The 27900-nt window shown below is 44.2% G+C and overlaps 1 protein-coding gene and 1 long non-coding RNA gene across 3 annotated transcripts in view; both read right to left on the bottom strand.

Annotated features, from left to right (window-relative positions):
• Positions 1–27900, bottom strand: part of LOC115475486 — a 406432-nt gene that overhangs the window by 290238 nt on the left and 88294 nt on the right. The window lies entirely within an intron of this gene.
• On the bottom strand, positions 129–21976 carry LOC115475492. 2 transcript variants are annotated; one of them, XR_003943045.1, is made up of 4 exons: positions 21902–21976; positions 13916–14062; positions 4912–4969; positions 129–1306 (listed from the first exon to the last, which is right to left on the bottom strand). It is a non-coding gene; the product is annotated as an uncharacterized LOC115475492 (long non-coding RNA). The 2 variants fall into 2 exon arrangements; XR_003943046.1 differs by lacking the exons at positions 13916–14062; positions 21902–21976 and adding exons at positions 13686–13689; positions 16098–16108 and having other exon boundaries at positions 4912–4949.

Below are 27900 nucleotides of genomic sequence, written 5' to 3'. Positions count from 1 at the left end.
CCAAGCTGGCTGCTTTATAAAGCTTAATACAAGACACCTTTAGATTAGATGCTCTATAGTAGCAGAGAGACATGGAATGTGATGCAAGTAATTATTATTTTAATGAAAGAATGAATACAGTACAGGCATTAAGCAATAAGAAAACAATTCTTTACAATATGAAAATAATACTAGGGTCCTTTTACTAACACAATAACAGATTTAGCAGGTGCTAAATGATAATATACCTGTTATATTCCTATGGGCATCTTATCATTTAGCGCACACTAATTGTTAACACACACTAATTCTGTTAGCGTGCCTTAGTGAACATTTTAATGATTTTCAGAAGGTAGGATGAGAATACAATGCCAGAACACAGAAAATTTATCTGAAAGGTGATTACAAAGATATAATGACCAATTTTTAGCCTTGACCTTGTTCCAAAAACGGCTTATGAGATTGTGCCAGTAAATATGTGTATTGCAGGTTAAGTGGTGGTTCATCTCTGTCTTCTTCTAATTTGGAAATGGTTTTATAAAGGGGTCTGAATCTTTGGAGGCACAGCCTTATATGGAAGCTGACTCCTAGCAGTAGAATTGCAAGACTACAGCTACTGGATCAGTGCTGTCAGTTTGAAACTGGAGCCAATGGGGCAGGAGAGGAAAGGGGACCACTCAACCCCCATCCCACTAGACACCAGAGATCAGAACCTGGTAAGTCCTGAGGGGTCCAGAGGGCAGCAGTTGATGAATTGGTGATAGAGTGGGGGGTTTGGATATGTGATAATGGGGGATTTTTAAGGGGGGATCAGATCAAGGAGCTAGGGGAGAGCGGAACAACGAGATTGGGGAACAGGACATGGACATGGAATTGGGGAGGGGAGAGGTATTGAAAAGGGAACCAGGGAGAATTGGCACTGCTCAGATTTTGATTGTCTCAGGCTGCCTGGTTAAGTGCTGGCGTATATTGGAATCTGACATGCTCAGTGTTGTGTAAGAGGGTTTGAAGCCTCTCCTGCCCACTTAAACCACATTGAATATCAACCCCTTTATTTTTGATGTGTTAGATTTTGCAAGTATTTAAAAAGAAAGATGCTTGCTCATGAAATGCCTTTGATCACTGTCCTTAAGCATTCAGGAAACTTTAAGAAATTAGACACCATTAGCATTACAGAAGTTTCACTTTTTCCTTAATTTGATTCATTCTTGTTCCTAACCCTATAATTGCACAGTTAGGTAACATAAAAGTAATCAACATTTTGCAGGTTTTCAGCCAGAAAGATTCCTTCCTTCATTCACTGTTCAGGCTTCTCAACAACCAAGGTCTGGAAGAAATAAAATAAAATGATGAAATGAAGATGATTCAAAAATATATTTTGCTTTATTTGGGAGTCAGATGCAGTTCTATAACGATGTGGCAACAATTTTATAATGGCTTAATAATGCACCTAAACCATTATAGAATACTAGGTAAAAGACGTTGGCCTGCCAATTTTTAGGTGCAATCAATGAAGCAAGATCAATGACTGGCATAAGTGAGCATCCCTAGGGGGACCATTAAACACATGTAACCATAGTATTCCATATACCTAGTGGCTTGAGGTATATATTGAACAGAATAGATAACAGTATTGATCCTTGTGCTACACCAGATGGCGGAGCCCATGGTGGCGATGAGTTGCTGCCAAACGTTATGGATTGTTGTCTGTCTGATAGATAGATAGGATCTGAACCAGGCAAGTACTGTTCCATTGATGCCTGTTTCTGTCAGTCGTGTTAGCATGATACAATGATCCACAGTGTCAAAAGCTGCTGAGAAATCTAGCAGGACTATCACCAAAGTGAATCCCCTGTTTCAGTTCTGTGAAGATCATCTAGAAGGGATACAAGGACCATTTCTGTTCCATAACCGGGTCTGAAACCAGACTGACATGGATCTAGCCATTTTCTCTCTTCTAGCCAGTCATTAAGTTCAACATAGACTGCCTGTTCTATAAGTTTCCTTAGAAATGGGATGTTGGATACTGGCTGGTAACTTTCAAGTTTGTTTTGCTTTACCAAAGGGTGACTCACTGCCCATTAGAAAGAGAGGTATTCACAATTTTTGTGATGGCTTCTATGAGGCCCATACTTTCCTGCTGCACTATCTTTGATGAGCAAAGGTCAAGGGAGCAGGTAGTTTGTCGAAGGTTGAAGTTCTGTTAGGATTTTGTCAAGGCTCTCCTCTGTCATTGGGTTAAGTGTCTCATCTGTCTCTGTCAGGAGTTTGTGCACTCCTGGTTAACAGATTGGAGACTGGGTGGGATTGCCTGTAAATCCTGGTGGAGACTTTTAATTTTGTTGACAAAGTAGGCAGCAAAATCATGGCAGTTTAGTTTAGACTGGGCAGGCTGGTTCTGTTGTGGGGGTTGCAGTAGGCTGTTTACTATACTGAACAACTGCTTGGTTGAATTGGCAGCCTGTGCAATGCATTGAGAAAAATATGTTTTTTTGGCTGTTGTCAAGGCTTGGCGTTTTTTTGTTGTTGTGTGTTTCCTCTAGTTTAGCGTGTCTTCATCCAGGCAGGATTTACGCTATCTCCTTTCCAGTTTACGTCCTTCGCGTTTAAGGATCCAAGGTTCTGGAGAAAACCAAGGTGAGTGTTTGTGAGTGGAGCATAAAACTGTTTATACTGGTGCCGTTTTCTCTTAGGTCTTGGCTAAGTATGTATTCCAAATGTCAACCTGTTCTGACACTGTAGTTGTCTTTTCATCCACATGTGGATAGTCTAAGGCCTCTAGGAAATTTTCATCGGTCAGCTTTTTTTGTCTCTGATCTCCTTCCAAACTCTGGGAGGTGCCATTTGTTTCAGGTGGTCACTTAGGGAAAAGACTGCTACACCTCCACCCCGTCTTCCTGGTCTTGGTTGATGTTGGATGTTGAAACCTGTTGGGCCAGTGGTAAACCCACACTTTCATCTAGCCAGGTTTCACTTATTCCTAGGATGTCAAGATTCTGTTCATGTATGACATCATGGATCACCGAGGATTTCTTTGCAGCTGATCTGGCATTCACCAGTCCTATAGTTCCCAAGGGTGGTCTTGGGCTAGCTTTGGGGTGGCAATGAGGTGATCTTTTAAGTACTGTTATGTACGTGTTTGACCTCTTGCAATTTTGCCTTTTCTTTAGTTGGTGAGGATTATAGTTTACTCTCCACACATCACTGGGATCCCCGAAGTCTCACAGTCCCCCTTAATAAAGCTATTAAAACTATATTATTTAATTGAAAAATCATTTATTTTTTTAATGAACAGTTTTGTTTATTTGTTTCTGCATGTTTTGATTTTTGTTTAACTGTATCTCTTTTTATTTCACTATATATGCTTTTTTTGTTAACATGTTCTGGGCTTCATTGGAAGGACAGGCTAAACATTGAAATAAATAAATAAATAAATAAATAAATAGAACCAGACTTACCTACAGCCATGAATAGACTACCTATTTAACAGTAATTCAAGAATGGGCTAAAAACAATAAACTTTGCCTGGACCCAAGTAAAACAGAGCTCCTGTGAGTACCGAACACAAGTGTGCACATACTTGACATCAAAATATATTTTTTTGGAGATATAAACTTCTTCATAAACCGCAAGTCAGGAACTGTGGAATACAATTAAACACTTACATTGATCCCAGCAACTTTCAAGATCAGCCAAACCTTCAAGAGCTGTTTCTAATCTTTGCAACAACTATGCTGCCTCTCTCTATACATTGAGATGGCAAGTCTTGTCAGAATGACTCATGCCATGATAACATAAGACTGGACTACTGTAATGCACTCTACACTGGTCTGATTACAATGGGTTTGCACCAGTTCCAACTGATTCAGAATGCAACAGCAAGACTGATAGAAGGAAATAAGACATAGCCACATCAAACCATTTTTGCAAAAACTTCATTGGTTATCAGTACAATACAGGCCTAAACATAAAACTGTGATCTACAAGACCCTTAAAGGAAATGGGCCAGAGCTCCTGAAGAACAGGATCTCCTTCTCCACACCTCCAAGGTTACTAAGGTCCTACCAAGGAGTAACCCTAACACAATCTCTGCAAAGGATATCATGTGATTTGATACCTGCCAATGAGCCTTCTTTGGTGTAGCCCCCATTCTGGAATGCACTCCCTGAAAGGCTTCACTCAGCACAAGGCTATCTCTGTTTCAGGAAGCAAATGAAGGCTAGGCTCTTTTCCCAAGCTTATAACAGAAGAAGTAATTAGCTTACTAGTCACACACACACAAGGACTAACACTGGTCTCCACTGGTCTACGCATACTGCAGCAGGCACTGTTCCCTTTAATCCAGTGGTTCCCAAACCTGGTCTTGGAAGCACCCCAGCCAGTCAGGTGTTCAGGATATCCACAATGAATATTCATGAGAGAGACTGCATGCACTGCCTGCTAATCTCTCCTGGAAACCTGAATGGCTGGGATGCCTCCGGGACTAGGTTTGGGAACCACTGCTCTAATCTGAGAGGGTGTCCTCCATCTATAGCCCTGCCAGTGGGTGGAGCTGTTTCACTATTACATTTTCAATAGTGATGGACAGACAAGCTCTGCAAGACTCCAGGGAACCTGCCTGTCTCTAGCCATTAAAAACACAGTATTGAAATAGCGCCCCCACTGGCAGCAGTGTAGTTGGAGGACCTCCGCTCAGCTTAGAGGGAAAAGTGGTAGCAGGACTCCTTATCCATTCCTACCCTAGTTGAGATTATATTCATGGACCTTTCTGATTAGATGTGCTAATTTATTTTTAAAAAAATGCTGACTGCCACTGTTACCCTCAAAGATGATTTTACCCTTTCCTGTTTCTATGATTATAACAAAACTCACTATCACATGCATGCTAATGAACCTGAAGAGAGAATGTCAACAAAAATTTGGAACACTTACTGTTGACTCCACTTTCCGCATTCATCATCGTAAGGCCACTTGTGAATGCTCCAGGTAACTGTGTTTGACAAGGGTAGAGGAGAACAATTCAACTTTTATAACTATTAAATAAGAGTCAATGCTGAAGGACCCTTTCTTATTGTCATCAAATGTGAGCAGTATAAAGTGCACAAGAGATGTTGAGTATAAACCACAAATGGGCTTTTTTTTTTTTTTTTTACATTTACCTCATTCTACCAAATCTGTTAGTTTCTCTTATTTCTGTTGTCATTTCATCATCTGTCCTTCGTGGCCAGGTGGGCAGCAATATAGTCCCACCAGTATTCTCATTCTCTTTATACACGGAGAGGCCGACATTCGGACTGCAAGAGTTATATTGGCTAACTTCTGTGGTCGGAGCTAAAACTGGTTATTCAATGAGCGGCCATTTTCGGTGACTCGTATTGACTATCCGGTTTATTTTTGGCCAATTTAAAGATAATTGGATTAGTCAATAGTGAATCTTAACAGTTATCTTTAAACCGGTCAAAGACATCCCACGTTATCATGTTGCCAAATATGGCGGCTAATCTGGATTTAGATATAGGCGTCTAGCAAGTTATATCAGGCAATATAACCGGCTGTCTGCTAGCCACTAACCTGGAGTATTCACAGCTGGTTATCCCCCATTGAATATAGGTGGATAGCTCGTTAAATGCTATTTAATCGGTCAACAGCCATTCTGGCCTGTTAAATAGCATTATATATCAGGGGTGGGGGATAGGGGAGGGATTTCTATGTAGAACGATTCCACATTGCAATCTGTTTCCTGATGAACTGTTATTTTCTTTGACACAATTTTCTTTTTAACATATAACATTATCCTCCCTCCAATTTGACCCACTTTATCATTGCAATAATTTCTACTTTGGGATCACAGTGTTCCACTGGGTATTTTCCTTCCACCAGGTCCCTGAGATGACTAAAAGACAGGGCAACAACATTAGGAGCTGATAAACCCGCTAATACCTTAATTTTCACTGTTCTAGGGCTCTTAGAATTCTGTGACAAATCTAAACTAAGGCAAAATAATTTTAGATTTTTTAATAAACTAATAACTAATGTTTGTTTGTTTTTTATGAAATTAACTTGGGTTTTATCAGTAAACCTACAAATTTTCCTGTATCCCAAGCTTAAATCACTAAGGGGTATTTTTACTAAGCAGTGGTAGGCACTGATTTTTTTCTTTTTTTTTACTCTTTCAAAAAGTACAAAGATTAGGGAACACTCAATGAAGTTGCCTGGAAATACATTTTAAAAAGAAGAGGAGGAACAAGCTCTGGAAATATATTTGCATAGGATGTGGTAACAGCAGTTAGCGTATTTGGGTTTAAAAAATGGTTTAGACAAGATCCTGGACTAAAATTCGTGGGATTAGTAGCAAGGAATCTTACTACTCTTTGGGTTTCCAGAATTTTGTTACGCTTTAGGATTTTGGAATCTTGCTATACTTTGGGATTCTGCCATGTACTTCTGACCTGGATTGGCCACTGTAGGAAACAAGATACAAGGCTAAATGGACCATTAGTCTTATCTAGTATGGCTATTCTTATGTTCTTATGGACCATGAAATCTCCCTGCAAAACAATAATCACATCCAAAGAGTCTTCTTCTTTTGTCAGATATCCATGTAAGATTTCTCTTTGTAAGTCATATTAAAAAATTGCTTTTAGATTTCCTTACTCTTAGAAATAAATAAGTACATAAGTAATGCCATACTGGGAAAAGACCAAAGGCCCATTGAGCCCAGCATCCCGTCCTCGACAGCGGCCAATCCAGGTCAAGGGCACCCGGCAAGCTTCCCAAACGTACAAACATTCTATACATATTATTCCTGAAATTGTGGATATTTCCCAAGTCCATTTAGTAGCGGTCTATGGACTTGTCCTTCAGGAAACCGTCCAAACCCTCTTTAAACTCTGCCAAGCTAACAGCCTTCACCACATTCTCCGGCAACGAATTCCAGAGCTTAACTACACATTGGGGGAAGAAATGTTTTCTCCTATTTGTTTTAAATGTACTACACTGTAGTTTCATCGCATGCCCCCTAGTCCTAGTATTTTTGGAAAGCGTGAACAGACACTTCACATCCACCTGTTCCATGAATATGAATACTGGAGAGTACCTAGCTTCAAGGGGCTCCTGCATTCATTTTGGGGGGGAATGAGCAAGCTTGGATATTTGATTTTGAGTGGAGGTTTGTAGGTGGGAAGGAAAGGCCAACATAAGAACTTATCTACGCCTCAAGAGATGTGCATTAAAACACATTAAATATTCATGAACTGAGCTGATTTGCATGTATTTGCATGTAGTCATCTCTCTTCAGTATTGACATTGTATTTTATCTATATTAATATTAATTCAATTCAATTTAGGTCTTACATACTGCTAATATCCCTTGTTATGCATCAAGTAACACAAGCATTTAGCCCATGTTAGCTCACTTTAGTAAACAGGACGCTGTATTTTTACTTTCTTAAAATAGAACAACTATTGCCTCACATTTTAATAACAGGCATACCCACATGTCTTGTGGTCTTTAATGAAATATAACTTACCTGATTCAAGATAGTTTCAAGAATTTTCTGAGCATTTATGCTGTCTCTAATGTCTATTCTAAATAAATAGAATGGAAAAAGAGTTCACGTTATTGCTGGTAGTAACAGAATCAAATTACATGCAGTGTACTAGAGTTGGTCAAGATCAAATTGAAATAACCTTATCCATCCTAAAATCAGGGTTGGTTAAAACACCACTGAGTTTCAAAGCTTAATGTAAGAGTATAGATGCAATCAAATGCATTTGCCTTAATCTGTGTCTATTTCTTTCTTCCTGGGCATCTGATTTTTGGGGGGCTACTGGCCAGTTAACTTGTCCTCTCCCCTTTTTATGTGTTTCATTTTTATATTACCATTGTTGATGGGGTTTGATGTTGTGCTATTCGTCTTTTGCCCCTTTTGAGATTTTGTTCATTTTTGGTACAACTTTGTATTAGGGCAGTTAACTATTTGGAACTTGAACACTGCCACATCTATTCTTTAGACTTTGAATGGCAGTATATTAAACGGTTAGTTAATAAGATTATCTCACTCAATGATAATGATTTTCCTATCTCAGAATATATTCATCAAAATCATATCTTGTTGGAGAAGACAAATAGTGGCAAATTTGAATAAAACGACGCTGCTCATGCAAACAGTTATTTGAGAGAAAAAAGGAATCTTGCTATTCTTTGGGATTCTGGAATCTTGCTGCTCTTTAGGATTCTAGAATCTTGCTACTCATTGGGATTCTGGAATACTACTACTCTTTGGGATTCCGGAATCTTGCTACTCTGAGATTCTGGAATCTTGCTGATCTTTGAGATTCTGCATGCAATTTAATTTTTTAAGAAGCAATCAGCGCTGATAATTGGCCGCTAACAAGCAATTATCAATACTAATTGCCTCTAATTAGAATTTATGCGTACAACTTGATTTGGGATTCCGGAATCTTTCTACTCTTTGGGATTGTGGAATCTTGCTGCTCATTAGGAATCTGGAATCTGGGATTCTGGAATCTTGCTGCACTTTGGGATTCTGGAATCTTTCTACTCTTTGGGATTCCGGAATCTTGCTGTTCTTTGGGATTCTGGAATCTTGCTGCTCTTTGGGATTCTGGAATCTTACTACTCTTTGGGATTCCGGAATCTTGCTGTTCTTTGGGATTCTAGAATCTTGCTGTTCTTTGGGATTCTGGAATCTTACTACTCTTTGGGATTCCGGAATCTTGCTGTTCTTTGGAATTCTGGAATCTTGCTGCTCTTTGAGATTCTGCATGCAATTTAATTAAGAAGCAATCAGCGCTGATAATTGGCCGCTAACAAGCAGTTATCAATACTAATTGCCACTAATTAGAATTTACGTGTACAACTTGCTAAGCTTGTTCCATACAGTGGTGCTCATAAATGCTACCACACGGATCTCAAAATGGGGCAAGGCCATGGGAGCAACATTGGTGGGTCTTGAGCATTCCTAAAATGATGTTAGGTGTGGGTATTTACACCAGATTTTAATTGGTGAAAATGGCCACGCCTAAATGTTTGTAACAAGGATGGGCGCTATGTGTATTCTGTAAACCGTGCCTAACTTTATAGAATAGCTCTAAGAGCTTTCCTTTTGGGAGGGGGCAATTTTTTCAGCACCATATATAGAATTCCCCCTAATTATAAATATTCAATGGCACTATCCAGTTAAATAATGCTGAATATCTATGCTTAGGTCCCAGAAAAGTGATTTCAATATTGACCACAGAGAAGGTAATTTTCTTATAACATGTGCAGCCAACACATGAGTTGCACCGTTTTTCAGTGGGAAAGTATTTGTATACTTCACCTTTTGAAAATGATGTCACTGAAAATATTAATACACTGCAATAGCTACTGTTTAATGCACTCAAAAGGGCCATGTTTTAATTCATGAAAATGTTCTCAGGTTATTTATTTTTTGCACTTGTATCCCACATTTTCCCACCTATTTTCAGGCTCAATGTGGCTTACATAGTACCGTGATGGCGATCGCCAATTCCGGTATGAGAAATACAGGGTGGTATTGCGTTAAAGTTCATAAGTGACAGAGTAAATTAAGTAGTAAGGATAAAGAGTTAAGTTTTGTTCAGTTATGGTGTGAGTTTTGTTGTGTTGCAGGGTTCAGGTGTTCAAGTTGGATCATTATGGTATGCCTTTTTGAACAAGTTGGTTTTTAATGATTTCCGGAAGTTTGTTAGGTCGTGCATTGTCTTCATGACGTTTGGTAGTGCATTCCATAGTTGTGTGCTTATGTAGGAGAAGCTGGATGCATAGGTTGATTTATATTTTAGTCCTTTGCAGCTAGGGTAGTGGAGATTTAGGTATGTGCGTGCTGATCTTTTTGAGTTCCTGGTTGGTAAGTCAATGAGGTCTGTCATGTAAACCGGGGCCTCGCCGTGGATAATTTTATGAACCAGGGTGCAGATTTTGTTCTTTGATTGGGAGCCAATGTAGTTTTTCTCTTAAGGGCTTTCGTATTTCGTTTTTCCAAATATGAGTCTGGCTGTTCAGGAATCAACAAGAGGGGACCAATTCAAAATCTAGACCTTTGCGGAGCTCATGATATAGTGCAGGAGGTAATGGTGCTGGGGCCACTTGATAACAGCAAACATAACATGATCAGATTTGATATAATCTCTGCAGTAATACACACAGGAAATCCAATACATTAGTATTTAACTTTCAAAAAGGAGGCTATGATAAAATAAGGAAAAGGTTAAAAAAAAAAAAAAGAAAAACAAACCACCTCAGAAAAGCAGCTGTAAAGGTAAAAAATTTACATCAGGTGTGGATACTATTCAAAAATAACATACTGGAAGCCCAGACCAGATAGAGTCTATGCATTAAAAAGAGGAAAGATGGCCAAACGACAGTTGGCATGGTTAAAAAGTGAGGTGAAGGAAGCTATTAGAACTAAAAGAAATCCTTCAGAAAATAGAAGAATCTGACTGAAAATAGGAAACAGCATAAAGAATGGCATTTTTTGCAAAATTTAGCTAGGAGATGCGAATGAGCTCTTAGCTCATTTAAATCCTTACTGAAAGTTTAAATGACATTTTTCTTGCAATACCACAGTCAAGATTTTCATACACTCTGGGATGACAGCTGGTGAAAATAAAAAGCCTTTTGCCAGGAACAGAGTTCCCTTACATTGTCTCCTGAGGGGAACTTCCACTCACAGATGGCCCAGTCAGCCTGGTTCCACACACCTCTGCATCAACACAGGGTTAAAACGTTTTAAAAGCTCCCCTCCCCAAAGCCACACCCCTTTCCTGAGGTAAAGACTCAACCTGCTCATTCCCTCTCTACTCCCATTCCCCTCCATCACCACACTCTTACCCCACTGGCAAAGACAGTGAAATGATATTGTTAGCTGAGGGGAAAGTCCTTTCTCAGATACTGGCTGCAAAGCACTGCTCAGGGACTGCATCAGGTACTTTCCCAAAGTTGTCTTGTGCAGTTCACACTTATATACATAGGTGATCTTAGAATAGTGTAAACGCATGCTTCTGAGCTTCCCACTGCAATTCCGTTCCCAGCATAGAAAGGATGTGCTTTTGCTACATCAGCAGGAAACTAATCAGGCTGCAGAAACATAAGGATGTCAGATATATCTATCATGCCCTGGTACACAATCAGGCTTATTATCGAAAGTGATCACCGGCGATCTTCCGACATAAATTGGGAGATGGCCGGCGATCTCACAAAAGCGGAGAAATCGGTATAATCGAAGCGGTGTTTTTGACAACATCGCCGCTTTCCCGTCGCCGCGCCGGTCAAAGTTCAAGGGGGCATGTCGGCGGTGAAGCGAAGGCGGGACATGGGCGGGCATGGGCGTGGCTACCAGATGGCCGGCTCTTGCGGATAATGGAAAAAAAAAAAGCAGCATTAATCAGTATTTCGCTGGGTTTACTTAGTCCTTTAATTTTCACGACCAACCCTCAAAAAGATACCCCAACTGACCAGATGACCACCGGAGGGAATGGGGGATGACCTCCCCATACTCCCCCAGTGGTAACCAACCCCCTCCCATACTAAAAAAAATAAAAAAACTTTATTGCCAGCCTGTATGCCAGCCTCAAATGTAATACCCAGCTCCCTGACAGCAGTATGCAAGTCCCTGGAGCAGTTTTTAATGGGTGCAGTGCACTTCAGGCAGGCAGACCCAGGTCCACCCCCCCCCCTACCTGTTACACTTGTGGTGCTAAGTGTTGAGCCCTCCAACCCCTCCCCCCCCAAACCCACTGTACCTACATTTGGTGCCCCCCTTCACCCATAACGGCTATTGTAATGGTGTAGAGTTGTGAGGAGTGGGTTTGGGGGGGATTTGGGGGGGTGCAGCACCCAAAGTAAGGGAGATATGCACCTGGGAGCTATTTGTGTATTTTTTTAATATTTTTAGAAGTGCCCCCTAGGGTGCCCGGTTGGTGTCCTGGCATGTCAGGGGGACCAGTGCACTACAAATGCTGGCTCCTCCCATGACCAAATACCTTGGATTTTGCCAGGTTTGAGATGGCCGGCATTTTTTTCCATTATTGCTGAAAAACAAAACCGGCGATCTCAAACCCGGCAAACTCCGGCATTTGGCCGGGCTTAACCGTATTATCGAAAAAAAAGATAGCCGGTCATCTTTTTTGAAAATACGGTTCCGGCCAGCTGTTGCGCCACCGCCAAAATAGATCGCCGACGACCTATTTCGCCAGCGAAGTTCGATTATGCCCCTCAATGTCTGTATAGCAGATGGTGGTATCATGTGTTTCGCTATAAATCTGCAATGGAGCTGGGTGAGGCCAGCTGCAATGAGTTATATGTACTGACTTGATAAGGCTATCAGATTGTGAACGTACAGGGTCATGAATAGTTCAGGGTACTTGCACAATATTGCTAACTGTACAGGTATTATGGTGGAGGGCTTTCACACTAGAAGTCAGCTGGCACCATTCTGATCTTGGTACCTTCTGGGGCTGGAGCGAATTGTCTCTGGTGGGTAATAGAATGGGAGTTATCGTCATGATTATTATTACACTGTAGAACTGATACTAATAGGCTGGAAGGAGAGTTGTGATCTGGGTTAGCTGAACTAGCAGAAGAAACAGGAGACAACCTCTGCAGATACTCACAGGCAACACAACAGCAGAGGTGATACAGGGAAATGAAGACAAGCTACAGTTTGCCACTAAATTGGGCAATGCCACTGAATATCCAGTCTGACCAGCCATTTTTGAACCCGCTAAGCTAGCAACGAATTCCAGCGTTTAAGTGAAGAACTATTTTCTCCGATTCATTTTAAATTTACTAATTTGTAGCTTCATTGAGTGTCCCCTAGTCCTAGTATTTTTGGAAAGAGTAAACAAGCGATTCACGTCTACCTGTTCTACTCCAGTCAGCATTTTATATACCTCTATCATATCTCCCCTCAGCCTTTTTTCTCCAAGCTGGAAAGTCTTAGCCTTTTCAGCTTTTCCTCATAGGGAAGTCGTCCCATCCTCTTTATCATTTTCGTCACCCTTCTCTGTGCCTTTTCTAATTCCACTATATCTTTTTTGATATGTGATGACCAGAATTGTACACAATATAAAAGGTGCGGTCGCACCATGGAGTAATACAAAGGCATTATAACATGCTCGTTTTTATTTTCCTTTCCTAATAATACCTAACATTCTATTTTCTGTTCTTGCCGCCACAGCACACTGAGCAGAAAGTATCAAAGCATCAACAATGACTCTTAAATCCTTTTCCTGGTCAGTTACTCCTAACGCTGTACCTGCATCACATAGCTATAGTTCAGGTTCCTTATTCCCACATGCCTTCTGATTACTGGAGTGAAGGTGGGAAGGGGGATCAGAGCTGCTTCAGGGGGAGGATGGGAGGAGAGATCAGAATTATTTTGGGAGGCAGATAGGGTGATCAGAGCTCTTCGGAGGTAGAGGGATTGGAATGCTTGGCAAGTGGGAGGGGAGAAATTAGCTTTGGGGTTTGTGTACTCCATTTATATGGGTCCCAACTGAATATTGGCTGGGACCTGGATATTTAATGCCAGTGCCCCCACATGGCCCGACATTGAACATCCAGGCTAATTTAGCTGGCTGAATGTTGACTGGTGTGTGTCATCTGCAGATTTGGTCAAATTGGCCTTTGCTATCTTTCCCTGCCCAGACCCCTGAGTCACTCCTCTATTTACTCCTTTCCGTTGAAAACCTAGGTATTTATTCTTACTCTTAGTTTTCTATTTTTTAATAGTTACAAATCCACATAAAGATATTGTCATGTTTCCTGTTACTCAAACACCTATATTGTTAATTGAAAGAAAAATAAATCATCTGTTTTGGTCTGTACGGATGGGAAACATATAACTACGAACTTTATATCTTCATTATATAGATGAACATAAGTACTTACCTAAATGATGAAAATTCAAGGTGCAGCTCCCCTGCTTTGCTAATATTTAGTGGCACAAGCTTTGTTGTCCCATCTGGGTTCTTCTGTACTCCAACAATTGCATTAAGTTCAATCCAGCCTGATGCTCTAAAAAGTTCAATACCTAGACTGTGTGAAAATACACAAGGATGAGGAGTTACCCATGATTGCTTGCGTGGATCTGAGATGCATACATCTAAAATGAATTGTCAATAAGAATTATATGTGTGGTTGTTCCCCAGGTTTATATACCTATATTTGTGGCAGAGCGTGGGTTTTTTTTTTTAAAGAAGTTGTGAACTACAAGTACTATGAGGCAATAGGGCATGCAGTCACCAGCACCAAGCTTTAGGGAAGGAGACAGCAGAAAACCAGCTGTTTTAATCAAGGAGTCCTGTTCCAAAAGACCAGGTGCTCTCAGCTCCACTAATTAACTGTCTCTCCTTAAGGGTCCCTTTTACAAAGGCACGTAGGGGCCTACATGTGTCCAAAGTGCATCTCTTTGAAACTACTGTTTGGCTACTGAGTGTCCCTGGCAGTAATTAAATTTTTTACTTGCATCCTAAAGAGCATCAGAAAATAATTTATATTTTCTACCGCGTTGTGCTAACCAGGTGGTAATTGGTTGTGTGCGCGCTGACAATTACCTCCCAATTACTGCGTGATACCTTACCATTAAGTCCATGGGTGGCGGTAAGATCTCAGGCTAAAAATGGTTTTAATTTTGCCACGTGTACATTTTCGGCCAAAAAGACTTTTTTCCAGGCGTGCATCCAATGAACGCCTACACCAGCGCAAGACATTTTTCAGTGTACCTTAGTAAAAGGACCCCTAAGTGCTACGAGCTGACCTTAAGGTTTTATTTTACTTCTTTGGTGAGGAGGGGAAAGATGTAAAGGGAAGAGAGGCAGCATTCCCTGAGTCTAGAAAGAGGCAGAGAAGGAAAGATGCTGCATTCTCTGGGTCTAGAAGAGTGGAATTCCAAGGACCTGTGGAGTGGCATAATGGAACTGGGCGCCCAAGCTTTCTTGAAGGAGTCCTCGCAGGACATCCTCGGGAAGGGGTGGGGAAACCCGTATTATCGAAACAAGATGGGCGTCCATCTTTTGTTTCGATAATACAGTCGGGGACGCCTAAATCTTACCATTTAGGTCGACCTTAGAGATGGTCGTCCTTAAAGATGGTTGTCCCCGGTTTTCGGCGACAATGAAAAACTGAGGACATCCATGTCAAAAACTACCAAATCCAAGCCATTTGGTCATGGGAGGAGCCAGCATTTTTTTTAGGGTGGGAGGGGGTTAGTGACCACTGGGGGACTCAGGGGAGGTCATCCCCGATTCTCTCTGGTGGTCATCTGGTCAGTTCAGGCACCTTTTTTTATTTATATATTTTACAATAATTTTTTCAAGCATACAATCTTGAAAGAAAGTGATATATATAATATAAATGCAGAAATCATAATGATATCATCAAATTTACAGAATTCACTCAAGTCCTCAGCTAGGATTCCAAGACTTAAAATAGAGGAGTCAAATTAACACAAATTAGAAAAAAAAAAAGTAAATAGCTATTCGCAAAGGATTATGGTGATATAATATTATGTTGACCCAGTTGTTGACTTAGAAGCAATTAGTTTGGAGAGCTGAGGTGGATCAGTAAAGTAATATTTAACATTATCAAGCCAAATAATACACTTACAGGAGTACCTAAAAAACAAAGTTTCCCCTGCTTGAACTACAGCCGATTTCATTATGAGAAATTGTTTCCTTTTCTTTTGTGTCTCTTTTGAGAAGTCTGGGAACAAGGGAATCCGCAAACCAAGAAATGGTTTCTCCTGATGCTTAAAAAACATCTGTTAGAGCCATTGCTTATCAGGAATTAGGGCCACAGTTGCATCCAAAGTCGCTGGTGTGGCCTGGTGAGTATCCAAGGTCTCAAGAAAGGCTGAAATATCCAAAATCTGTTGTATATTTTGTTTTGGAATTTTTTGAGGTTAGTTTCAGGTATACATAAACTCTCCAATAAATATCTCTTCAACATATCTCCAGGTTTTATCATTGGTATGTAGGGAAAATTAATGACATGTAAATTTTGATTCCTGGCATAGTTTTCTAAGTTCTCAGACTTAATTCTTTAGCTGGATACATCTTTCAAAAGTGAGAACTGAATATTCTCCAATTTCTTTACAGTTTGTTCAATTGTAGTTAGTCTAGGAGTCATTTTTTCAACCTCAGTTTTTTGTTTTTCAATCTTTTGCTCCAGCTCATTTATTAATAAGGAATGGTTAGTTGTAGCAGCTAGAAACATTTGTCTCAGTCGGGACATAAGATCCCACAGTGAATCCAATGTTACCTCCTTAGGCTTGATAGTGAGTTCTGCAGGAAATGTAAATTCTTGATCAGCTTTCCTCTCTCCAACCGCTTGTAGCTAACCCACCAATTCTATAGGCTGGCGAGTCTCTCCTGGAGGTAATAACCTCCCTTCTCTCGCTGCAATGAGCTGGATCTGAGTCCCTTTTGCCGTTGCTACCTCACCACTTTGGGCGGACGCCGACGCACCAGGAAGCAGGGAACTCGCCGCCATTGGTTGCGGGGGTGGAGCTCTCTGCTCGGGACTCAAAGTTGTTTCCAATTCGAGGGACGCCGATAGCTCCTCAAACCCCCCAGCGTCTTGCCTCGAAATGGTCCCGGAGTCCTCACCAGTCCTCCGCTGCATCAAGAACCGATCTATCGGTCCAGGAATATGGGAAGGGGTCTGGGGAACTCGGGCAGGCGCCCTTCCTCGACGCTTAGGCATCAATGCAGTAATGCGATAGTGCAGCAGCAAGTCACGTTAACGTGCAGCCATCTTGGAAATCTTAAGTAGTTTAGGCACCTTTTTGAGGCTTGTTCGCAAGAAAAAATGGTCCATTTTCCATTATCGGCCGAGGACGCCCATGTGTTAATCATGCCCCAGTCCTGCCTTCGCTATGCTTCCGACACGCCCCTGGGAACTTTGGTCGTCCCCGCGATGGAAAGCAGTTGAGGACACCCACAATCGGCTTTCGATTATGCTGATTTGGGTGATCCTGGGAGAAGGACGCCCATCTCCCGATTTGTGTCGAAAGATGGGCGCCCTTCTCTTTCAAAAATAAGCCTGTAAGTCTCCTTCTCAGTGCCAGTTTTTTGGGGGGTTCTAGTAGGATCCCCAAGAGGCACTGAGGCTTATTTTCAAAGCACGTAGCCTCCCAAAGTTCCATAGAAACCTATGGAACTTAGCCTCCCAAAGTGCTTTGAAAATATGCCTCACTGTAACCTGGGATAAGAGCATAGAAGGGTCCCACAGCCAAGAGCTAAGATAGAGACACGTTGGTATGGGAAATATGCTGCTGAAGGTCTCCTAAGGGTATGGGCACTGTCAGGGTGCAAAGAGAAGTTAATTGCCCTGTGGAAATTGTCTAAGACCTGATATGTTAGTCTTGCTTCTGCAGCCACTACCGCAGCCGGAGAGCTCAGATATGAAGGCAAGAAAGGGGTTATATATGTTTTTCATTCACTTCAAGAAAAATGAGGCTCAATTAAATTGTTTTGAGAAAAGAAGGATGAGGGATGCAGCTTGCAAGGTAAGAATGTGAAAAACCCCTAAGGAATATCATCAGCAAATGAGAAGGGTTTTTTTTTACTTCTGAGGTGGGGTTTGAGAAGGAAGTTAAATAGCTGGCCATGTACAGGGCTTTCCTAACTGGGAAATAAAGGGTTCCTGTGTCATAACCTCTGTACAAATAATGGTTTCAAAGGGAAATGTGTTGAGAGTTGATAAATCAATTTACATATTATATATAAGTACTTATTTTTTTGAATCTGGGGCAATGGAGATCTATTCAAGTATGGCCAATATTCAATGTCAATAGCAGACTTATTATCTGCCATAATTAGAGCAGCATTATATGCAGTCTAACATTGACTATCGACAACGTCAGATAACTTTTGGGTCTGTCCCAGCTCTGTCCCCGAAGTGCTCGGGTACTAACTGGGTAATGTCATGGTGGTCTGTTTGAATACTTATCGGCAATATCTAGGTAAGTGCTGGTGTAAATCCAGGTAGAGCCCAGTCACTGGATAAGTCCCACTTGATATTGACAGTATTATTATTATTATATCTATCCCTAGCTGAGAAAGGAATTTTTAAAGAGATTTACTGGGATAATGTGGGCTGACTAGACATGTATTCCTCTAGACATTGTATTCCTCTAATGCATAGAACACATACATGTAGACACTTTAAAAAGAGAAGCTCCAGTGAACTCTGGTGGATCCTCTTCAACTTCCATCCCGCTTTCTGTTGGCGTGCCTCAGGGTTCTGTCCTTGGACCCCTCCTTTTCTCCATCTATACCTCTTCCCTTGGTACCCTGATTTAATCCCATGGCTTTCAATACCATCTTTACGCTGACGACTCTCAGATCTACATCTCCACCCCTGAAATCTCAACCTTGATCCAGAACAAAATCTCAGCCTGCTTGTCCGACATTGCTGCTTGGATGTCTCAACGCCATCTAAAGCTCAACATGACCAAAACTGAACTTCTCATTTTTCCTCCTAAACCCACCTCCCCTCTTCCCCCTTTCTCTATCTCTGTTAATGGCTCTCACATCCTCCCTGTCTCCTCGGCTCATAACCTTGGAGTTATCTATGATTCCTCTCTCTCCTTCTCTGCACATATTCAACAGATTGCCAAAATTCTGCGGCATGACTTATTTTCCGCCAGAATCGTTATACCCATACTAGCCCACTCCTCAAGTCGCTGCACTGGCTCTCTGTCCGCTTCCGCATTCAGTTTAAACTTCTCGTACTGACCTTTAAATGCATCCACTCTGCAGCCCCCCATTACCTCTCCACTCTCATCTCTCCCTACATTCCTCCCCGTGAACTCCGCTCACTGGACAAATCTCTCTTATCGTCCCCCTTCTCCTCCACCGCTAACTCCAGGTTTCGTTCCTTTTCCCTCGCGGCAACTTATGACTGGAATAGACTTCCTGAACCTGTACGTCTAGCTCCATCTCTACCTGTTTTCAAATCTATGCTGAAAACCTACCTTTTCACTGCTGCTTTTAGCTCCTAGCCAGTACTCAATTGCCCTCCCCTTGTCCCTTCCTTCCATCTCACCCATTACTTCCCTCACTTGTAACTGACTTGTCTGTCTGTACTATTTAGATTGTAAGCTCTTTTGAGCAGGGACTGTCTCTTTGTATCAGGTGCTGAGAGCTGCGTGCATCTGGTAGCGCTATACAAATGCTAATAATAATAATAATAATAATAATAATAACATGCTTATAACAGAGAAGTGGACCAGTATATATGCAACTGATTATATACAGTATCTCTATTGATTAATTTGTCTTTTAATCATTTTTAGCTTCTCAAATTAAGGGCCTGATATTCAGCTCGCAGTAATCAGTGTTTTGCTGACTGCCAATGGTTTTACTCCCAAAAGTTCAATTCTGGAGCATGTCTGGGTTTGCAGAGCCAGATAACACATAGCTGGTTCAGTTCGATATTCAGCACTTATTTAGCTGTTACCACATAAAGATAGGATTGACTTTAATGCTGCCCCATTTATGTAATTAATCTGGCCTGTTAAGTTCTGAATATCAGCACTTAACCTGCCAAGTGCCAATTCCGTACCCAGAATGCTCCCTAAATAGCTCGTTTTCAGTTTTTTGCTTACTGGCTATTTTCAGTTGCAGTAACAGGTTATGACACTGAAAAATAGGTATGGCCAATATTCAATGTCTATAGCAGACTTATTATCTGGCTATAATTAGGGCAGTCCCACTTGATATCGACAGGATTATTATTATATCTATCCCAAGCTGAAAAGGAATTTTTAAAGAGATTTACTGGGATAAAGTGGGCTGACTAGACATTGTATTCTTCTAATGCATAGAATACATACATGTAGACACTTTAAAAAGAGAAGCTCCTGTGAGCATGCTTATAACAGAGAAGTGGACCAGTATATATGCAACTGGTTATATATTATTATTTTATTTATTTGTTGCATTTGTATCCCACATTTTCCCACCTATTTGCAGGCTCAATGTGGCTTACATTATTCCATAATGGTGATCGCCATTTCCGGAATGAAAAATGCAAAATGGTATTGCATTAGGTTCATAAGTGACAGAGAAGGGCATAATCGAACGGGGCCGGCCATCTATATGGCAGGCCATCTATTTAGTTGGTGCCGTAAAGAGCTGGCCACAACCGTATTATCGAAAAAGATGGACGGCCATCTTTTGTTTCGATAATACGGTTGGGGCCGGCCAAATGTCAGAGAATGCCAGGTTTGAGATGGCCGGCATCGGTTTTCGCCGATAATGGAAACCAAAACCGGCCATCTCAAACCCGGCCAAATCCAAGGCATTTGGTCATGGGAGGGGCCAGCATTTGTAGTGCACTGGCCCCCCTAACATGCCAGGACACCAACTGGGCACCCTAGGGGGCACTGCAGTGGACTTTAGAAAAAGGTCCCAGGTGCATAGCTCCCTTACCTTGGGTGCTGAGCCCCAACCCCCCTCCAAAACCCACAAATGTACACCACTACCATAGCCCTTAGGGAAAAAGGGGGGCACCTGCATGTGGGTACAGTGGGTTTCGGGTGGGTTTTGGAGGGCTCCCATTTACCACCACAAGTGTAACAGGGTGGGGGTGAGCGGGTTCGCCTGCATGAAGTGCACTGCAGTACCCCCTAAAACTGCTCCAGGGACCTGCATACTGCTGTCAGGGAGCTGAGTATGACATTTCAGGCTGGCATAGAGGTTGGCAAAAAATGTTTTTTGTTTTTTTAATGTTGGGAGGGGGTTGGTGACCACTGGGGGAGTACGAGGAGGTCATCCCCGATTCCCTCCGGTGGTCATCTGTTGAGTTGGGACACCTTTTTGAGGCTTGGTCCTAAATATAAATGGACCAAGTAAAGTCGGCCAATGCTCATCAGAGCCGGCCTTCTTTTTTCCATTATCGGCTGAAGCCGGCCATCTCGTGAGCATGCCCCCGTCCCGCCTTCGGTACACTGCCTACACACCCCCTTGAAGTTTGGCCAGCCCTGCGATGGAAAGCAATTGAAGCTGGCCAAACTTGACTTTCGATTATAAGCAGGAGAGTGACTTAAGCTGTCAAGTATGGAGAATTCATTTCCAGAATAAGAAATAAAGTGGTATTGCGTTAAAGTTCATTAGTGACTAAGTAAATTAAGCAGTCAAGTATAGAGAGTTTGGTATACAGTATCTCTATTGATTAATTTGTTTGATTAATTTTATTGATTAATTTATTTGATCAATTTGTCTTTTAATCATTTTTAGCTCTCAAATTAAAGGCCTGATATTCAGCTCAAGGTGATCAGTGTTTTGCTGACTGCCAATGGTTTTACTCCCAAAAGTTCAAAAGTTAAGTGACTCTGGGCAAGTCACTTAACCCTCCATTGCCCGAGGTACAAATAAGTACTTGTATAAAATATGTAAGCCGCATTGAGCCTGCCAAGAGTGGGAAAGCGAGGGGTACAAACAAATGTAACAAAACAAAAAAAATGCTGGAGCATGTCTGGGTTTGCAGAGCCAGCTAACACATAGCTGGTTGAGTTTGATATTCAGCACTTATTTAGCTGTTACCACATAGAGATAGGATTGACTTTTATGCTGCCCCATTTATGTAATTAATCTGGCCTGTTAAGTTCTGAATATCAGCACTTAACCTGCCAAGTGCCAATTCTGCACCCAGAATGCTCCCGAAATAGCTCGTTTTCAGTTTTTTGCTTACTGGTTATTTTCAGTTGCAGTAACGGGTTGTGCCTCTGAAATGAGTGGTTAACCCCAAACAGTTGATGTAACCAGACAGGAGCCATTTCTGGCTGGGATGAATCACTTTGAATATCAACCCCTATGTAATTACAACATATTATGGCAGAAGATATGTTTAACCACAGTAAATACTTACATTCTGGATAAGAGTTTCACGTCACCCTTGCAAAACACTGATAGGGATCCATTCTCCAATACTTTCACTGATAATGTATTAATGCTGAAATCTGAATGAATAAAAAAGAACAGACTTAAAACAAGGATTTGCAAACTTTCATGTGTTTCCAACCAATTTTATAAAATCTTTGCAAAGGTAAAGAAATTAAACTTCCTGGCTTTTAAAAGCCAATTTTCCATTTAATCCCAGCCACGAGAACTGCTTCCAGTTAACCTGACCTACTGTTGAAGCTTCATTTTGATGTCAATTCTACGTTATTTTGCATGTTTCTTTCGGTACTATTTTCTCTTCATTCCAATTTTTTCCTTGGCCCGTGCTAGGGATAGAAGAGGCCTGAGACTGTATCATTAATTACAATGGCCCCAAGTAGGACAGGGATAAAGCAGTAAATCCTTGCCTTGTTCCACAGGCACTATCTTCTATCCTCAGATAGTTAATGGGTTAGCTTTCTCCACCAGCTGCTTCCCCACTGTATGATTTTCTCCTCTCCAACTGACCACAGTTTAGGCCATACTGACGCCACAAAACCCTTTACCTTTCCTGCTGGAGTCTGAGCAAGACTACTACTACTACTAGTACTACTACTTATCATTTCTATAGCGCTACAAGGCATACGCAGCGCTGCACACCATACACAAAAAGACAGTCCCTGCTCAAAGAGCTTACAATCTAGATAAGAAATGAGACAGACAGAACAATTAAGGGTAGGGGAATAAAGAGGTGAGGATAAAGGATAGGGCAAAAGTGAGGGTACTGAGTAAGAGAGTCATGGTTAGGAGTCGAAAGACCTGAGACCTCCATGCACTTCTCCTCCCCCTCTTCCCCTACTTCCTCTTTATCCTATTCCATGTCTTCCTCCGTCCATGGTTCCCCCAGCTCCTGCTCATTCCCTTGATCAGAACTCATTTCCCAATCATTCACTCCTCCCTCCATTTCCTGAGAGTCCTTTGAGATTGTGTTTGGCTGTTTTCCAGTGTTTTCAGTATTAGATTACCCAAGTGGATACACTGCCCATACTGTATATTAAAGTGAGTCCTGCTGGTCTCCCAGTGGTTTCTGGGGATGGTAGTTTCTTCCCCTAACTAGTGGTTTCACTGGCGTTTTGGCCACTAGAAGGCGAACCTTTTGTCTAGAAGGAATTCTCCGAGGACAAGCAGGCTGCTTGTTCTCACTGATGGGTGACGTCCGCCTCAGCCCCTCCAATCGGAATCTTCACTAGCAAAAGCCTTTGCTAGCCCTCGCGCGCCGATGTGCACCGCGCATGTGCGGCCGTCTTCCCGCCCGAAACCGGCTCGTGCCGGCCAGTCTTCTTTTCTCCGCGCTCGGTACGGTTGTGTTTTGCCATTCGTGCCCCGAAAAGTCGACCTCGCGCGTCGTTTTCGACTCGTTTCTGTGAGAAACTTTAGAAATTGTTTCGGAAAGACCTCTTTTGGTTTTTCCCTTCCTGTAGTTCGAGTTTTTTCGCCCCGGTAAGTTTTCTTTCGTCGTCGGGGTAGGCCTTACTTAGGCCCCGGTCGAAATTTCCTTTCCTCTATTTTTCTGGTGCCAAATTTCACCATTTCGACTTTTGATCTCGCCGGCGTGATTTTTCCGCCCATGACATCGAAGCCTTCCAGCGGCTTCAAGAAGTGCACCCAGTGCGCCCGGGTAATCTCGCTCACTGACAGGCACGCTTCGTGTCTTCGGTGTCTGGGGGCCGAGCACCGCCCTCAGGCCTGTAGTCTGTGTTCCCTTTTACAGAAGCGGACTCAGGTAGCGAGGTTAGCCCAGTGGAACTTTTTGTTCTCGGGCTCTTCGTCGGCATCGGCACCGGGGGTATCGAGTGCATCGACGTCTTCAGCGTCCAGACCTTCATCCTCGGCCGCCAGTGCATCGAGGCATCGACCCTCTGCATCGGCGCTGAGACATCGGACGACTGTATCGACGTCGGTGGTACCGGGACCTCGTCTGCTGATGTCGTCGGACGGTGGTGCTTCGTCTGGAGTGCAGGTGAGGGCTGTCCATTCCCCTGCTGGTGGCGGTGAGCCTTCGGGTGGGTCTCCCCCTACCCTGAGGGCTCCTGCGGTACAGCCCCCCCGAGATCGACTCTCTTCGGTCTCGGCCCCGAGGAAGAGACGGCTGGATTCTACGTCCTCCTCGTCGGTGCCGGGAAGCGCCGGTGACGTGCTTCACAAAAAATCTAAGAAGCATCGACACCGGTCTCCTTCCCGTGTCGGCACCGAGAGCTCTGGGTTGCCGAGGGAGTCGGCACCCAGCAGGCATCGGCACCGAGAGGACCGCTCACCCTCTGTCCAAGAGGTGTCGATGCGCTCCACTCTGGACAGCCCGGAACAGCCTCCACGCCCGGAACAGGTTCTGACGTCGACGCCTGCATCGACTTCCATGCCTTTTTCTGCAGCCGCTCTGAACGAGAGCCTCCGGGCCGTTCTCCCAGAGATTCTGGGAGAGCTGTTGCGCCCTACCCCTCCGGTACCGGCGGTGCTTGCGCCACTGGTACCGTCAAGCTTGGCGCCGGCTGGTCCATCGCCCGGGGTGAGGTCGCCGGCGTCGATGCCGCGTGCGGTACCGACTGCCATTGCCTCCCAGGAAGGCTCCCCGACTACGTCAGCGGAGGGAGCTTCACCGATGCGGGCGAGGGAGTCTACCTTTCGACGCCCCCATCATGGACGTGTCTCCACGGAGTCGAGCCGGGCGCGGTTGCAGACACAGGTTTGTGAGCTTGTGTCTGACACCGAGGGTGAGGCCTCGTGGGAGGAAGAGGAAGACATCAGATATTTCTCTGACGAGGAGTCTGAGGGTCTTCCCTCTGATCCCACTCCCTCTCCTGAAAGGCAGCTTTCTCCTCCTGAGAGGCTGTCTTTCGCTTCCTTTGTCCGGGAGATGTCTACGGCCATCCCCTTCCCGGTGGTTGTGGAGGACGAGCCCAGGGCTGAAATGTTTTGAGCTCCTGGACTATCCTTCTCCGCCTAAGGAAGCGTCCACAGTACCCATGCACCATGTCCTGAAAAAGACATTGCTGGCGAACCCACATTCCCAAGAAGATCGAGTCCCAGTACCGGATCCATAGGGACCCAGAGCTGATGCGCACCCAGTTGCCTCATGACTCTGGAGTTGTGGATTTGGCCCTAAAGAAGGCTAAGAGTTCTAGGGAGCATGCTTCGGCGCCCCCGGGCAAAGACTCTAGAACCTTAGACTCCTTTGGGAGGAAGGCCTACCATTCTTCTATGCTCTTGGCCAAAATTCAGTCCTACCAGCTCTACACGAGCATACATATGCGGAACAATGTGCGGCAGTTGGCGGGCTTGGTGGGTGCGCTCCCCCCTGAGCAAGCCAAGCCTTTTCAGGAGGTGGTCAGGCAGCTGAAGGCGTGCAGAAAATTCCTGGCCAGAGGGGTGTATGACACCTTTGATGTTGGTTCCAGGGCCGCTGCTCAAGGTGTGGTGATGCGCAGGCTCTCATGGCTGCGTGCCTCCGACCTGGAGAACAGACTCCAGCAGCGGATTGCGGACTCACCTTGCCGTGCGGATAACATTTTTGGAGAGAAAGTCGAACAGGTGGTAGAGCAGCTCCACCAGCGGGATACCGCATTCGACAAGTTCTCCCGCCGGCAGCCTTCAGCATCTACCTCTACAGGTAGAAGATTTTTCGGGGAAGGAAGACTGTTCCCTACTCTTCTGGCAAGCGTAGGTACAATCCTCCTTCTCGACAGCCTGTGGCCCAGGCTAAGCCCCAGCGCGCTCGCTCTCGTCAGCAGCGTGCGACTCAGCAAGGCCCCTCGGCTCCCCAGCAAAAGCAAGGGACGAGCTTTTGACTGGCTCCAGCAGAGCATAGCCGACATCCAAGTGTCAGTGCCGGGCGACCTGCCAGTCGGAGGGAGGTTGAAAGCTTTTCACCAAAGGTGGCCTCTCATAACCTCCGATCAGTGGGTTCTCCAAATAGTCCGGCAAGGATACACCCTCAATTTGGCCTCCAAACCTCCAAATTGTCCACCGGGAGCTCAGTCTTACAGCTTCCAGCACAAGCAGGTACTTGCAGAGGAACTCTCCGCCCTTCTCAGTGCCAATGCGGTCGAGCCCGTGCCATCCGGGCAGGAAGGGCTGGGATTCTATTCCAGGTACTTCCTTGTGGAAAAGAAAACAGGGGGGATGCGTCCCATCCTAGACCTAAGGGCCCTGAACAAATACCTCGTAAAAGAAAAGTTCAGGATGCTTTCCCTGGGCACCCTCCTTCCCATGATTCAGGAAAACGATTGGCTATGCTCTCTGGACTTAAAGGACGCCTACACGCACATCCCGATACTGCCAGCTCACAGACAGTATCTGCGATTTCAGCTGGGCACACGTCACTTCCAGTACTGTGTGCTACCCTTTGGGCTCGCCTCTGCGCCCAGGGTGTTCACAAAGTGCTTGGCTGTAGTAGCAGCGGCACTTCGCAGACTGGGGGTACACGTGTTCCCATATCTCGACGATTGGCTGGTGAAGAACACATCCGAGGCAGGAGCCCTGCAGTCCATGCAGATGACTATTCGCCTCCTGGAGCTACTGGGGTTTGTGATAAATTATCCAAAGTCCCACCTTCTCCCAGTGCAGAGACTCGAATTCATAGGAGCTCTGCTGGATTCTCGGACGGCTCGCGCCTATCTCCCAGAGACGAGAGCCAACAACTTGTTGTCCCTCGTCTCGCGGGTGCGAGCGTCCCAGCAGATCACAGCTCGGCAGATGTTGAGATTGCTGGGCCACATGGCCTCCACAGTTCATGTGACTCCCATGGCCCGCCTTCACATGAGATCTGCTCAATGGACCCTAGCTTCCCAGTGGTTTCAGGCTGCTGGGGATCTAGAAGACGTGATCCACCTGTCCACGAGTTTTCTCAAATCCCTGTATTGGTGGACGATTTGGTCCAATTTGACTCTGGGACATCCTTTCCAAATTCCTCAGCCACAAAAAGTGCTGACCACGGATGCGTCTCTCCTGGGGTGGGGAGCTCATGTTGATGGGCTCCACACCCAAGGCAGCTGGTCCCTCCAGGAACGCGATCTGCAGATCAATCTTCTGGAGTTGCGAGCGATCTGGAACGCTCTGAAGGCTTTCAGAGATCCGCTGTCCCACCAAATTATCCAAATTCAGACAGACAACCAGGTTGCCATGTATTACGTCAACAAGCAGGGGGGCACCGGATCTCGCCCCCTGTGTCAGGAAGCCGTCAGCATGTGGCTCTGGGCTCGCCGTCACAGCATGGTGCTCCAAGCCACATATCTGGCAGGCGTAAACAACAGTCTGGCCGACAGGTTGAGCAGGATTATGCAACCTCACGAGTGGTCGCTCAATTCTCGTGTAGTGCGACAGATCTTCCAGGTGTGGGGCACCCCCTTGGTAGATCTCTTCGCATCTCGAGCCAACCACAAACTCCCTCAGTTCTGTTCCAGGCTTCAGGCCCACAGCAGACTGGCATCGGATGCCTTCCTCCTGGACTGGGGGGAGGGTCTCCTGTATGCTTATCCTCCCATACCTCTGGTGGGGAAGACTTTGCTGAAACTCAAGCAAGACCGAGGCACCATGATTCTGATTGCTCCTTTTTGGCCGCGTCAGATCTGGTTCCCTCTTCTTCTGGAGTTGTCCACCGAAGAACCGTGGAGATTGGAGTCTTTTCCGACCCTCATCACACAGGACGAAGGGGCGCTTCTGCATCCCAACCTCCGGTCCCTGGCTCTCACGGCCTGGATGTTGAGAGCGTAGACTTTGCCTCTTTGGGTCTGTCAGAGGGTGTCTCCCGCATCTTGCTTGCTTCCAGGAAAGATTCCACTAAGAGGAGTTACTTCTTTCTGTGGAGGAGGTTTGCCGTCTGGTGTGACAACAAGGCCCTAGATCCTCGCTCTTGTCCTACACAGACCCTGCTTGAATACCTTCTGCACTTGTCTGAGTCTGGTCTCAAGACCAACTCTGTAAGGGTTCACCTTA

Source organism: Microcaecilia unicolor, chromosome 8 (assembly GCF_901765095.1).
Source record: "Microcaecilia unicolor chromosome 8, aMicUni1.1, whole genome shotgun sequence".
Taxonomy (NCBI): Eukaryota; Metazoa; Chordata; class Amphibia; order Gymnophiona; family Siphonopidae; genus Microcaecilia; species Microcaecilia unicolor.
This window is presented reverse-complemented; position numbering and strand designations above follow the sequence as displayed.